Raw genomic sequence first — 15,237 nt, forward strand, 5'->3', positions numbered from 1 at the left:
CATGAAAGTAAGTCTGCGACTATTTATCTTTGCAGTCCTAGCACCTCGCCTGATTATTTTTTTAATTGAATGGTGGGCTTATTGAGTATTTGATTAATTAGTATATGAAGAGAAGAGAAAGAAGTTCAGGAAATGCAAAGTTCTAGTTTCCTCAGAGTAACAGAAACCAGAATAAATCAGTTGCTCTGAAAGATCAGAATGGCCTTTGCAATTTAAGGACTTAAATTCAGTATCATTTGTGTGAGCCCTTCCCGTCCCCCCATTATGACTGCACTCCCTGGATCTTGTATTCTGCAGACTGTTAATGTCAAGCCAGACCCTTTGTCAGAGAACCTAACTGTAGTGTGAATATATGCCTGCACTGGATTTATTCATCTGACAAATGCTTCCAGACCCTAAGCCCAGCTTAGGCATTATGTTCTCCTGAGGTCCATTCTTTTTTTTTCCGCCCCCCTTCCAAACCAAGGGTCCATCTCTCCTTTACTTAAGTGCCATCTTTTCTAGAACCAACCTTTTTAAGAGTTTTGCCTTGACCTGTTTAAACTGGCTCACAGCTCCTTTTTTTTTTTTTTTTTTTCACAACTCCTTTCTTAGATTAGAAGCTCTCAAAGACCGAGAACTTCATGTGTTGTGTACATAGTAGGAAATAAATCTTTCTGGAATAAATGGTTAATGAAGTGACCGGGTTCTCATGCCAGCTCTGCTGCTTAGGAACTGACTTCATCTCCATGCATCTGATTTTCCTGAATATCAGAAAATGAATAAGCAGTGGATTGTGCTGTGAATGGAGGAGATACTAAAAGATGGACTTGGGGCTCTTTTATTATCATGTATAATATATAACAGAGAGAGCAATGGCTTTAGCTCACCTTCCAAAGTTGGAAAGGTATTAGTTAACTTTGCTTTGACTTTTTTCCTCTAGTAGTAATTTTTTAGCAGACATTCATTTACCTAGTCTTTATTTTACTGGGTCAGCCCGTATCTTTTTCTTTTTCTTTTTTTTTTCTTTATTTTTTTTTTTTAATTTTTATTTACTTATGATAGTCACAGAGAGAGAGAGAGAGAGGCAGAGACATAGGCAGAGGGAGAAGCAGGCTCCATGCACCGGGAGCCTGACGTGGGATTCGATCCCGGGTCTCCAGGATTGCGCCCTGGGCCAAAGGCAGGCGCCAAACCGCTGCGCCACCCAGGGATCCCCCTTTTTTTTTTTTTAGCAGCTTTATTAAGATGTAATACATATGCCATAAAATTTACCCTTTTAAAATATGTAGTTCAGTGATTTTTTTTTAGTATATTCAAACATTCAAAGAGTTGTGCAGCTATCTATACTTTTAGAACATCTTAATCACACCCAAAATAGATACTTTTGGTCTTTAGCGGTCACTCCCCATCATTCCCTACCCCACCAGCTCGTGGCAACCAGTAGCCTACTTTCTGCATCTAGAACGTGGCTATTCTGTTTCATATAAATAGCTTCATACGTTATGTAATCTTTTGTGGCTTCTTTCACCTAGCATGTATTTCAGGATTCGTCCCTGTATAATGTGTATCAGGACATCACTCCACTGGACTGGACAAGTTCTACTCCATTGTATGGATATACTGCATTTTTTGGACGCATTCATCAGCTGATAGACATTTGGATTGTTTCCACTTTTTGCCGATTAGGAATAATGCTGCTCTGAATATTTGCATACCTAGTTTTGGTGTGGACATACATTTTCAGTTCTCTTGGGAATACTCTTTGAAGTGAACTGGAATTGCTGGGTCATGTGATAACTCCATGTTTGGCATTTTGAGGAACTGCCTAACTGTTTTCCAAAATGACCATACTATTTGCAAGCCTGTGTCTTAGACTTAGCTGTTTGTGTGCTAAGAATACCAATGCCCTGCATCTTCACTGAAAGCCAGATAATCAGACAGGTGAGACACAGGTGGTGAATATGGAGCAAAGAACTGCAGACTCTTCTATCTCTGCAGCCGCTCTGGGCCCCAATGTGGACCCAGTGAGTAGATCCAGTAGGCTGAGTAAAGACAGAGGATCCAGGGCTTTGGGGTTGCCTAGGGACAGATGAAGTTGTTTAACCGTGAAGCAAAGGCAGGATGGTATCTAAGAGGTGAATTTCCATGTCTGGCACTGCATCCTCATCCCACATCACATGTCACTTGCATTTGTCTTCCCTTTCTTTCCAGTGACGTGTAGCAGGGTTGCTTGAGAGGCTGTTTCCTGCAGCTTTCAGCTTCCATCTCTCTTTCTACTTTGTCCACTAGTTCAAGGTTCATAAGACCTCCAGTAAGAGGCTGGAGGTCACACCTTCCACACTGCAAATTGTGCTGATACCAAGACCCTGAGATGGCCACGGAATGTGCACAGGAGATTGTTTCTCGTCAAAGACATGTGTTCTGTGGGCCTCTGTGTCAAAGGATCAAGCAGAGCCTGTTGCCGACAGGTTGAGGGTCCCTCTGTTCGGATGGCAGAGCAGGTAACGAGACCTTTGCAGAACAGGGTCAGCTCTGATTCACGTCCTCCTTTCTCCCTGACCTAATTGTGACTTGTCTCAACAGAGGTAGGACTTTCATCTTTATGACAACAAAACATTCTCTAATGGAAAGATTCTAAACAAAAGATAAACAAGCATTTAGACCCTTCCTAAACCAGAAGGTTCTGTGTACTAAATTGATGAATGCAGAACCATCACAGTGGTCGCAACCTTACTGCATTTTAGACCAAATTCTCTGGAGCCCCTCTTGTCAGGTTTCTTTGCCACCACAGACCACCTCTGCCAAACAGAGATAAGTTCCCCTTAGGTACACTGGAAGAGAAAGGGCTCTCTGTACCATGCCTTCTTAGAGCGGGCTGAGCTTTACTCATGGCTTTGGTTTGATTTGAGGGTTTGGGTTTTGTGTGGGTTTTTTGTGTTCTACCTTGTGATTTTTGAGTGACTCCAGCCAACCAGGGGGGAGGAAAGTGGCATTTTCAGACCTCCAGAGGCCAATGTGGAATGAGAGATCAGTTTGACCACCAGACCTTTGTTTGGGAAGTCAGTCACTCTGGAAGGCCTCATGTTGGAAGGAATGGGAGAGCACAGAAAAGGGATGACTGAGAAGTTACATGAACCTCAGATTGAGTGGGTAGTTCCCTCTGTGTAAACAAATTTTACATCTGACCCTATACTTGGAGCATTACAGAAGATTTTATAAGATGATGAGAGTATGAAGAAAAAATAAGTAGATTATAAAGGAAATGGTATGAGCTTTTGCTGGGGGATGGGGGAGTGCAAGGTTGTAGCTACAGTTTTTAAGTTGATTGCATTGGGCGGGTGGGAGATGTTTGCGGTGATGGAACAGTTCTGTGCTTGCTGGGGGAGTTTCATGAATCTCCATATATGATACAGTGGCACGGAACTGTACACACAGCGTACCGACCTCGCTGTCCTGGTTTGGATATTGTACTCTCCTTATCGAAGATGTCACCATGGGGGAGACTATGTGAAGGTACATGGGACCTCTCTGTGCCATTTGTTGCAACTTCCTATGCATCTGTAGTGATTTTAAAATAAACGGTTTTGGGTTTTTTTAACCTGGGAGGAGAAAAAGGAAAATGGTAATGCAAACAGAGAAAAAGGAAATAATGGGATGGACAGGACAAATAATGACCTAGCATCTAACTAGGCGTAACCTCTATTAGACTGCTGACAAGTGGTGTCATTTCAAACAGGAAGGCAGCCCCTGGTGGTAGTGTGGTGTCCATCATCGAGATTCCCCAAGAGGAGAATGTTTGTGTGACTCATGCCACACACAATGGGCTAATCTCAAAATTATATGCTAAGAACTCCTAGAAATTAATATGAAAAAGACCAACTATGATCAAAGAATACGAATACATGGTTCTCAGAAGAGGAAATACAAATGGTTCTTTTTTTTTTTTTAAGATTTTATTTATTTATGCATGAGAGAGAGAGAGAGAGGCAGAGACACAGGCAGAGGGAGAAGCAGGCTCCATGAAGGGAGCCCGACATGGGACTCGATCCTGGGTCTCCAGGATCAGGCCCTGGGCCGAAGGCAGCGCTAAACCACTGAGCCACCCGGGCTGCCCCAAATGGTTCTTAAACATAAAAAAAGACTCCTCTTTCTGTCAAATTTAACAAAAATAATAATGCAAATAAGACTGTATTGAGATACCATTTTTATAATCTCAGATTCGTGTAGATCTATGAGTTTGGTAGCACATTCTGTGGGTGATGCTTTGTGGAAGCAGCCCTGTCAGGCTTTGCTGGTGGGAGCACAGACGGGGCACTTGGCAGAGTTGACAAAATTCCCAAAACAGAGAAAAGACATTTTGCCCTTCTGCAGAAGTACAGCTCTAGCTGGAACATGGCGAAGCCACTAAGGGCTCCAGGCCCTGGCTCCCCTGCAGTCACATCGCTATGACTGTCCAGTGGGATATGAGTAGGAAAAGGGTGGCCCTACACGCTGTGTGTGTGCTCACATGCTGCATGCTGGCAGACACAGACGTGTTCTTTCCCTCCCTGTGTGCATGCCGTGTACCGATACTTTGCAGGCCCTCTTATCAGGAGTCGTCTCTCTGCATTCCCTAAGTAGCCTGCCCTTGGCACTTCTTTTGGCCCATGGGATGGGAGCAAACAGGACAGGAGCACCTGAAAGTGCTTGAGCTTTGGGGCTCCCCCACTGCTTCTCTTGGAAACCTTCTGCCATGATCTGAACACACCTGGGCAGGCCTGCCAGGAGATGAGTGACTCAGGCAAAGAGGAGCTCCTGTCTTCTGAGCTGCCCTGTGAGGCCTGTCAAGACCATCATATAGTAGCAGCCCCTGCCAATCCACCAGCTGACTACAGATGCCGAGCAAGCTCGGCCAGGAGGGTCCACACTGAACCTGGTCCAGACAGCCCACCTGAGCCAGGCCAGATTGTCCACCCATACTTTTAAGCTACTGGGTGATTTGTTACACAGCAGTGCTGATATGGTACACTCCTGAGACCAGATTTCTGAGTGCTGCATGTCATGTGCCCTGCTATGCTATCGCTCGCTGTCTTCACCATTCCACAATCATTCCTGAGATGGCTCATCGCTCAGTCTCATTCTTGAGTCACGCAAGCAGTACCAGCAAATCCTCATCAAGACTCTACTTGCCAAGGGCTAGGGACTCAAAGTCAGATGCTCTGGCTTCAAGGAGCTTACCCTCCAGCAAGAGACAAATAGAAATGTTTATTTTAGGCACTGCCAAGTGCAGCAATGAGAATAAAGTGGGAAGGAATGTTGGTATGCCTTCCCTCCGTTGACAAGGAGGGAAATAGGGCACTCAGCGCTTGACATACACTGTTTACAAATGAGCGAAGCAAGTCACAAAGGGATAGCTCCTGTTTTGCGACCATAATCCCATGAATTTCCGCCAGGCCATGTTTCACAGAGCATTACGGAAACCAAGACAGAAAGATAGAGAAAACATAGAGAGTCAAGCAGAGCACAGCCAGGATTAGGATTCAGGTGTGGACTGCAGAAGCAGTCGGGGATGGACTGTGCTTCAGCCTAATGTACCAGGGGTAGATAGGGCATGTGTTCAGGGGGGTGTGAGTTGGAGATGACATCGTTCAGAGCTGCTGTGTTCTCAGAGAAACAGGTCCAAGTTACCAGCTCGTTGGGATGCAGAAGGCTGCTCCCTGCATGATTGTAGGACCCAGGGAACTACATTTTATCCCCCCCACCCCCACCCCCACCCGCACCCTGCACATGTGTGGCTCAGGTTCATGGCAGTTTAAGAACCACTGAACTGATGGATGGCCACCTCTTACATGAGTGACAAGCCTCTCTACAAGACAAAGCCAGCCAGAGCAACTTTTTAACCCAAGGAAAATGCTCTTTAATAAATAACATGAAGAAATAAATCCCCCTTTCCTTCAGAACACAACTTGCAAATGCTCCCTTTTATGTCCAACATTAAAACCAGAATGGGAAAAAACCAACCAACCAAACAAACAAACAAACAAAACAGAATGGGAGCTAGTGATGGAGCCATCCTGGTCAGGCGTCTGAAGGAATGAGTTGTTTCCTTTTCTCTCCCTGCCCCCCCCCCACCCCCTTGTTCTTCTAAGATACTGTTTCTTCTTTTAGTTAAATGACAGACTTCAGTAAAGCAGTAGAAGATGTAAAAATAGCAACTATTCAGGAAAATTCTGGGAAGAATCATCAATTTCTGTTTGAAAATGTAGGAAGTCAAGTCCTCTGGAGTCAGAGATGGGGGAGCCCAGAGTCTGGTATAGAACCCAAAAGAGCTTCCTGAAGCCCCTACGGGGGTCTGGCAGGTGCCTCATTTTATCAGCTCAGGGAACCTGCCTCGGGACCTGGAGCCTAAGGTGAGTTTTAGGGATAACAGCACCCCCTTCTGGTGCAAGTGGTTTTAAACATATAAAACCTTGCAAATCCTGAGCCAAGTGGCGAGCTTTCTGTCTGTGCATGGGGTAGAACCCCTTGCTGCCTTGGCGATTCTCCTCCCAGAGCTCCCTGGTCTCTTTGGAGTGAGCCCCTCTCTGGGGTACACATGCCCTCCTGACATGTGGGCAGCTCAGGGGCCTGCAGGTTTTGCCAGAGATCACTGTGCCGGAGGAGTTAGATTTCCATTTAGCTACTTAAGCATTTAAATTGCTGGGATTTAATTCTTCCTGCAGAAAACCAGGGTCTCTTCTGACTGGTATCAGGCGGCAGCAAGTGAAACCTTTGTTTTCCTTCTAAAAAACATTACAACCAACTGACTAAGTGTGATCTCTTTGCATGTCTCTGTCTTGCTAGGTGTATCAGATTGTGATCAGAGTGTGCACCTTGCCCAGGGCCCATGGCCATATCCTTTTCCCTGTACCAGTTCCCTGGTGGCCCTCTCAGGAAATACTCAGCACTGTCTTTACTATAAACTCTAGGCCTCATTTCTCACACATTGGCCCTACCCTAGTGAACTGTCCATGGGCTTCTGACCCTTAGGTAGAATTTATGTGGGATACCGTTAGGGTCAACATGGGTAGAAGGGGGCCTATCAGCCAGGGTTCAAGCCCAGAGCCTGCCACTTAATGGCTCTGTGACTTAGGGCAGGTGATTTAACCTATTTGGGTTTTGGTCTCCTCATACCTAAGATGGGGCAATAGTGACAGACTGTAACTCACAGGGTTAGTGTGAGAATCCAATGAGCTGATACATGTTAAGTGTTCAGGACAGCGATTAGCAAAAGGCTTTTCAGTTCATGTTCGCCATTATTCCAGCTCCTTTGCTGAAGGCCTAAACTTATCCTGTGGTTGTGTTCTTGGTTGTATTTCCTCAAGTCCTATCCTAAAATCCCATGGCCTTGGGTAAGAGAGAGCCCCAGATAACAGCGAAGTCCGTAGGGGGTACAGCTATCAGAGATAGCAAGGAATGTGAAATTCTAGTTAATTCCACTTATAACCTTCAGGACCTAATTGCTAGGTCTGACTTTGTGGCCTGATTTTTCTAGAAGAAGCCACTGTGACTGACCCAAATCTACCTCTGCCTTCTTAGGGTGGGCTGTGTCTGATGACACAAGAGCTAGGTGCTGGGCCAGCTCCTTGCCGTGCACCCCATTCCTGAGTCGGTGCCTCTTACCTGGGGTCCACAGATAAATTAGGGTGGTTCTCAAACCCCCTCAGAAATTGTGTGCAGATTTTGGTGGCATTGTTACACATGGGTTGTCACTTTCTTAGAGGGAAGCTGTTGTGGAAGTTAGAGCGTGTCTCTAATACTTACAGGTGTTGACTGGGAAGATCGGAGACTTGGTTGTGAGGGAAGTAAGTTTGTGAGCACTCCCCAGTGCTTCATCCTGGGGTAGCTTTGTTTAGGAAGGTAGAGTTTGCTTTCCCATGGCTCAGATTGTTCAGCCTCAGGATTACCAATCAGTGCTTTTCACAATTAAGGGGAATATGCAGGGAGGAAAAGAAAAAGCCACATGCTAACTTTCAGAACTAGAGATTTTCATGGGCTGTTTTAAATTATTCACGCTCCCCGTTCCCTTTATTAATGTAGAAAATAAAGAGTTGGCAGTGTTTTAGAGACCCAGGCCCCAACACAAGAGTGTTTGTTTTCTTTTTCAGGCTCCAATAAACATAAAAAAAAAAAAAAAAACCTGATAGCATCCCCATGGCCACTTCCATGGGATTCTTGTCATGACTGTCTCGTAAGTGGGAGACAAAGGAGCTTAAATAGGAAGAAGTAGGGAGCATCTCCCCAGTTATACAGACATTGTTCTCGAGGGTAAGGTTGGCCAGCCCTCCATGAATCGTATGGCAAGTAGCAGGACTGATTGGGTTATTTGTGGAGCCCAGTACAAAATTACATTTATGACTCCTTTTTCCAAAACTGTTTATGAATTTCAGAGTGGTGACAGCAGAGTGTTAAACCAAGGGCAGAGTCCTTCTGGGGGTCCTTTGTGGCTAAACAGGACACAAGACCATGAGGCCAGCCCTGGAAGGATGCTGGGTTGCAGAGCTCTTCCCCCGTCATTGCCCCACTCTGACCTTCTGGACATCTTGCTATGTGTCGCCCACAACAGGCACACGCCAGCCTCTTGGCTTTGTACTTGCTGTTCCTCTGCCTGGAAGTCAGTGCCCTCAGGTCCCCCTAGAGTCCACTTGTTTCCTTTAGGTTTCTGCTAAGACCTCACCTTTGCGGAAGGGCCTTGCCTGACCACCCTCTTCCAAACAGCACTCCCTTCGTGCTCTCTGCACCCTCCTCTGCAGCAGAGGCATGGCTCTCACCATACATATATTTTATCATTTATTGCTGTTCTCACCACAATGAAATATAACCTCTCGGAGGGCTGGGACTTGTTGGGTGTCACTCACTGCCATACTTTGTAGGGCTCACCTGGGGCCAGCCACGTAGCTGTGACCCGGTATTTGTGAGTGCATGAGGCAAAGGCAATCCAGAGGCAAGGTTTCAAGAGAACGCTGAGAGTTTGCTCTCGACTCGGCCTGCTTTCATCAGTGATATCCTCAGGTAGAAGCATTTCTTCTCTTGGTCTCAATGATTCTGGGTGCCTGATCCTGACTGTGAAACAGAGAACAGGTCTCAGAGTGTAAGAGGCCAAAGTCATTAGTCAGTTTTAAGAATATGCTAGAATACACTACTTTCTACACTGAGTTAGCAGCTGTTGGGTGGGCGAGTTCTGAGGTCAGGTGTGCTGCACGGGGAAGCACGGTGAACTAACCCCGGACTTCAGGGTTCTCAGAACTCTCTGTGTGCTGATACGCACTGAGTTTTACAAACTCATTCACACAGTTCCCCAAGCATCTCAGCACAGTTCATCTGGGAGGTATACATCGGGACCCCGTCCTGGTACTTTGGCAGATTCACTGGCCCATACATCAGGAGGCTGAGCTCCGTCCCTGGACTCCGCCCTATCTTCTAGAAAGATGAAGTCAAGGTGCCCTATCCCTCTACCCTGGGTTCTTCAGTCCATGAAACCAGGGTAGCGTTTCTAATCATTGTATTATTAAATGTGTGCTGGGCAAGCCCAGAATTCCTGTCCAGCTCCCATATTCTAGAAAAGACAATCCTGGCTCTTGTTCTCTGATTGCTGTCAAAATTCTTTGACTCATTTATTCATTCAGCCAGTAGATGTATGCCAAGTGCCTGTTAACGTGCTAGGGACTCTTTGAGCCCCTCAAAAAAAAAAAAAAAAAAAAACCACCAGTGAAAATAAACCACATCTCTGCCTTCTGGAACTGACCTTTTCATAGATATCCAGGATGAGCAACCCAGCATGGATAGATTTGCTGTGTGTCTCGGTCTTGATGCACCAGTTAGCACTGGAAAAGCCACTCGTAAGGGTGTGAAAGAAGGAACATTTGGACACAAAGTCCAGAGACCCAGATTACTGTTCAGGCCTCACCACCAGCAAAAGTGGCTTTGAGATCACGAGTTTACGCTCTGAAGTCACACCATACCAGGTTCAATCTTGGCTCTGCTGTTTGCTAAGACCTTGAGCAAACAGCTTCTCAATATCAGCTTGTTTTCTCATCTGTAGACTAAGGCTAGGCACACCACCTGCCACCAAGGAGATACTGTGCACAAAACACTTAGCCCAGAGCCTGGTTCATGCTGTGCACACGAGGCTGTCTGTCCATTCATGTACCTCAGACCCTCTGTGAACCTAGGCCAGCCACGTTCCTTGCACTTTGGCTGCCCCCTTCTGTAAGGTGAAGTGTTATCTCATCACGGAGGCCTGTGTTTCAGACTCCATTTAAATAGCATCAGAACTGGGATGATTGTCTCTCCTCCATGTGTACACTGGCCAACCGAAACATGGCTCTAGGAGATCTCTGGATCTGTATCTGTACCTGTGTAGAGAGACATATCATATATGTATATGTAAGGCTATTCATCTATACATATGCATATGCATCATCCTTTGTGTGCATGTGTAAAGGACCTCAGCTTTTAAGTCTGTAGTAGAGCCTTTCTGCTTCTGTCATTGCAATCTATGGTCAACATTGCGTATGTGGAAGTGTAGCAGGGTCAGAAAAATTAATTTCTGCCCATTCCAATGCAAGGGTCCTATCAACCCTGTTGTAATCCATGGAGATTTTATTTAATTTCCTCTTTTGCATGTGTTTGTTTTATTTCTGTTTATCCTTTCTCCCCTGGATCTATCATCATCCTGCTTACCATTTACTAATTTTCTTGGGTAGGAGCATCTTCTTGCAGAGTGTCTCCATCATCTGCATAGCAATTCTAAGATGCAGGAGCCTGGCTATATAATGGGTGCGGAATAGGGAGCAAAAAGTGCTTGAATTGCTCTGTGCTCAATAATACTCAGATCTTTCACAAGGGTTAGCCCATTTAGCACACAAAGGAACCTCAGCCAAAATTTAGACATGGGTAGTTTTTCCTATTACCTTGAAATTAGTCTCGATTACCCTTAAATTATTGAAGATTGACCGCCATGCAAAGTGGTTTCTCCTTTCATTAATCTTACTAACTGGCTGCATTTGTTACAAATCTTTTTTTTTTTTTTTTCCCCTAGCCAGCACAATTCCCTTTCTGCAGAAAGGTTTTTCTCCTGCAGTGCCTTTCTTTTACATCCCTTACTTTTCTTTTGAGCATTTGATTAATGGTCACACCAGAGCACATCCTGACAGCCGTGCTTCTACCCATGTTTGCCCAGCAAAGCCATCTGGATGCAATATTTGCATCTTCTATTTTCTGGGATCCTTGGGTGTTAGACACCTTCCCCCACCGCCTCCCCCCAAAAAAAACCCTTGGTCAGGGTAATATAACACATCTGGCTCAGGCATTTTAAAAAGAGAATATCCAAAAATAACAGTGCATGTGTATGTGTTCCTCATTATTGAATAAAGTCCGTGCATCACAGAATCTATTGGAGACTAGAAACGATGAGAGGTGACAGAAATCCTACATCTTCTACTGCTTAGAGATCACCCCCTAAATTAGTTAGTTAACTTTCAAATTTTCTGAATAATTTTTAAAGACCATTGTCTTCCTTCTAAATGCAGTTCTCATTCTTGCTTTATATTTTCACTTAACATTATTGATCTTCATAACTATCACTTTCGCTGCCTGGGTAATGTTCCATCTAGTGATATATCATCATTAATATTTTAAGACATTCTCCCTATTTTTGGCCAGCTAGGTTGTTTCTGGTTTTTTGAAGATTTACTTAAGACTTTATTGAATTTTGGTGGCACATGGCATTCCTTCTTTCAGATTCATCTTTCAATATCAATTAGCAGAGTGTGATTTTTGGGGCCACAGGTTTGAATTTTCTTGAAGTTCTTAATCTGCATTGTTCGTTTCCTTCTTACAAGGCATGTGCCCCTTCATAGTGCAACCAGTTGTATCAGAGAGAGGCCTAGCAGAGGTAAATTTAATGTGTTAGCTCATAATGAAGTTCTGGCTTTGATTTTTCTTTCACAGGACATTTTTTTAATAATAAATTTATTTTCTATTGGTGTTCAATTTGCCAACATACAGATAACACCCATTGCTCATCCCGTCAAGCACACCCCTCAGTGCCCGTCACCCATTCACCCCCACCCCCCGCCCTCCTCCCCTTCCACCACCCCTAGTTCGTTTCTCAGAGTTAGGAGTCTTTATGTTCTGTCTCCCTTTCTGATATTTTTGATAAGAAAAAACATAGTGACTTTAAAAAAATTACTTTAACTGTGTGATCTGACCACCAACCAAACAAGTAAATGGTTCCCTTTCTTGGGCCTCAGTCTTCCTACCTGTAAAATAAAGCCATCAGTCAAGACGAGGCACATGTGTGGGTGGTCATTATAGTTGAACAATTTGACTAAAGCACTTCTCTAGGTGGAGTTGAAGGAGGAGAGGCTGGCCGTTAAAATAGAAAAATGACATCCCGTTTCATGGGGGATAAGCAACCTTGACATCACTCAGCTTTGTCTTCAGCAAGCCAGGGTGTGCAGAAAAACTGCCTCACAAGATGCAGTGGAGGCAATTAGAGACGACAAGACACACGATCCTCATACACACATCCTTCCACCAAGTCCTTTTCCAGGGTGAAGCATTCCATTCCTGCCCCAGGGGCTGGATGGGAATATCCCCGCTTTGGAGGAGTTCATTCTCCCAAGTGGAGTCACCCCATCTCTGTGAGATTCATCTCGGGGGCCAAACTGCTTAGTTTGCCTAAATCTTCAGAACGTTGGGGAATGATGCTGGCAGAGCTGGAATGTTCTGAGGTTGATGAGGCAAAGCTGAGTCCTGCTTTGTGCTCTGTAGTGGTATCACAGGGAACATGTAGAAACCTCTTTAAATGCCAAGGAAATACCACCCGTCTTGTCTACGTCAGAGCCTTCCAGGTCCTTAACAGTTTAAAGGACACTCAACAAATATTACCACATAGGACACCAAGCTTCCAGATACTCCACATAAGGGCACAGGAGAGCACACATACAGGTACAACACACCCGGGTAGCATCAGCAATGTAACAAAGAAGTAGCCATAAAAGCTGCAAGCGAAGGTACCCGAGTACAGCTGCCACATGTGGAAACATCTGTGCAAATGGGAGCAAAGTCTGGCTGCCCCATATTGGTCTCATTAGCCATTTAATAGCCCATCAGTGGAACGGGAAAGAACTCACTTTGTGTGTGATGGATTGTTTGACATCACGCCACTGTCATGGCATCTACTACCTTGAGTTGCGTTTATTAGTTTATGTGCCCATCCTCCTCTCAAGAAGAGGGCCACATGCCAGTCATCAGAGAGCCGGGACCACGTGGCACAGACCTCAGAATCAAAAGCTATGTTGATTTGTGATCTCTGTGGGCTTCCATTGTCTTACCTGTGACACGTGGATGATGTCACTCACCGGCCAAGGCAGTAGCAGAGTCATTGGTTCATCCTCTGGAGCCAAGTGACATGGGTGCGAAGTTTACCATCACCTTCTATTAACAGTGGTATTGGCCAAGCTGCTGAACCTCCCTATGGTGCAGTTTCTTCTTCCGGAAAGTTCTAACTCCCAGGGTTGTTAATGCTGATTAAATAAGTGTGTGTCAGGTGCTTAGCGGAAGCTCGGCACCTGACCAGCAAGGTGTACACCTGTGCTGATATCACCGAACTGTCACTTCCTTCCAAGAAGGCTGCAGGGTTTAGGACAAATGCCTTCCTACTGCTTGGTGCACGGTGGGGCTTAAGAAGTAGTATGGTTATCATGGTTAAATCCTTCTCTCCCAGCACATTGCCTGCCTATGGCTATCAGTTGAACAGAATCATGAGCTCATTCCTCAGTTTTATAGTTAGGTAGGGGCAGGCACCTTTATTATGGTATTTTTACACATTTTGCATCTTTAGGTCTAAAATGTTTATAAAGAACAGGGTGGGAGGGAAGTCCTAGCATGAAGCACAGGACATTTTTCTAATGGCCAGTTTGTCATTGCGAGGTGAGCCCCAGGTTAAGTAAGCTTTACTCATTTTTTCCTTACTCTTTGGGATTCATTCTGTCCAGATGAAAAGCAGGATGGAGCGACTGTAAAATCATCAGTTAGGTTGTGTGGGGGCGGGGCAAATCATCCATTGCACCTTTCGGCAGCAATCCCCTGCATTAGTAAGGCGCCGTCCTCCCCTGTGAGGTGGTGCACACGGAGACCAACCAAACATTCTGTGGTCGTCTTCTGCTTCTGTTTGCAACAGGTGGGACCACTGAGATGGGAGTGGAGAACCCAGCTGGGCTAAGGGTAGGAGCAAATTGGGGAGGCCAGTGATTCTCAACAGGTGGCCCTGGGATCAGCAGCATTCATGTCACCTGGGAACTTCTAAGGTACTCACTTTCTTGGGCCCCACCCCACACCTGGTGAATGGGAGTTCCTGGGGGTGGGGCCCCGCAGTCTGTGCTAAATAACCTACAGGTGATTCTGATATGTAGGAAGTTTGAGACCCACTAGGGTAAGCTGAACATTTCAGACACTTGATGCCTCTTTTAAGGACAGCCTAAGGCTTGCGATACCTGCTCTTTTTCCTCACTCCCCAAGCAAATATATACCTGTGACCACACAATCAGAGCGGTAAATTGAAGCCAATTAGCAGCTAAGTAACTGCCAGCACTTGTCACCAGGGTAGTTGTTAGTAATTAGCACTAATGACTCTAGAGAGGAAAACAGTTGTGGTTCAAAGACATCCCCACCATTTGAATTCACTCTGAGTTTTCTCAACGTTTTCCTGCCATGTTTCTCTTTTACATTCAAACACCATCACAGTTGGATGGATGCTTCTCTTGAGACGAGATCACATGAAGAAATAATATGCAGTGGTGTTTTTTAATGCTTGCCAGGATGCGCTGATTGAGTTGGGGTGTATGTGAAAGTTGTGAATCCGCCTTTTGGATGCACCTGCATAATTCCTATGGCGATGTCAGGATGTACATTGTAACTTTCTCCGGGAAGCATAAAGTGATTTATAGGCATGTCAGAAATTGTTGGATGAGCTCACCAAATGACAGTTCTTTCTGAGTTTTGTGAGAATAGAACCAAAGAGAAGAGAAACCAAGAAAGGGTCATTTTCAAATAGAAAGTCAACTTTGTAAACTTTTGAAAACTTTGGTGTTGAGCTAACAAACATAGATTTTTAAGAAAATCTTCCAAGAAATCCTAAAGGATACAATTAACCCGATCCTCCCGTTAGCTCCTATGTGAACATGGTGCATATAGAAGGGGAATGGCTACTTTGGAACCGAGGGGCTCCTT

The 15,237-nt window shown here is 45.1% G+C and overlaps 1 protein-coding gene and 1 long non-coding RNA gene across 2 annotated transcripts in view; one reads left to right on the top strand and one right to left on the bottom strand.

Moving 5' to 3' along the window:
* LARGE1 (LARGE xylosyl- and glucuronyltransferase 1) overlaps nucleotides 1-15,237 on the top strand; it is a 478,727-nt gene that overhangs the window by 282,409 nt on the left and 181,081 nt on the right. The window lies entirely within an intron of this gene.
* LOC112668833 (uncharacterized) lies at nucleotides 1,206-14,448 on the bottom strand. The gene is made up of 3 exons (XR_003141911.3): nucleotides 13,981-14,448; nucleotides 13,341-13,532; nucleotides 1,206-9,063 (listed from the first exon to the last, which is right to left on the bottom strand). It is a non-coding gene; the product is annotated as an uncharacterized LOC112668833 (long non-coding RNA).

Source organism: Canis lupus, chromosome 10, assembly GCF_003254725.2.
Source record: "Canis lupus dingo isolate Sandy chromosome 10, ASM325472v2, whole genome shotgun sequence".
Classification (NCBI taxonomy): Eukaryota; Metazoa; Chordata; class Mammalia; order Carnivora; family Canidae; genus Canis; species Canis lupus.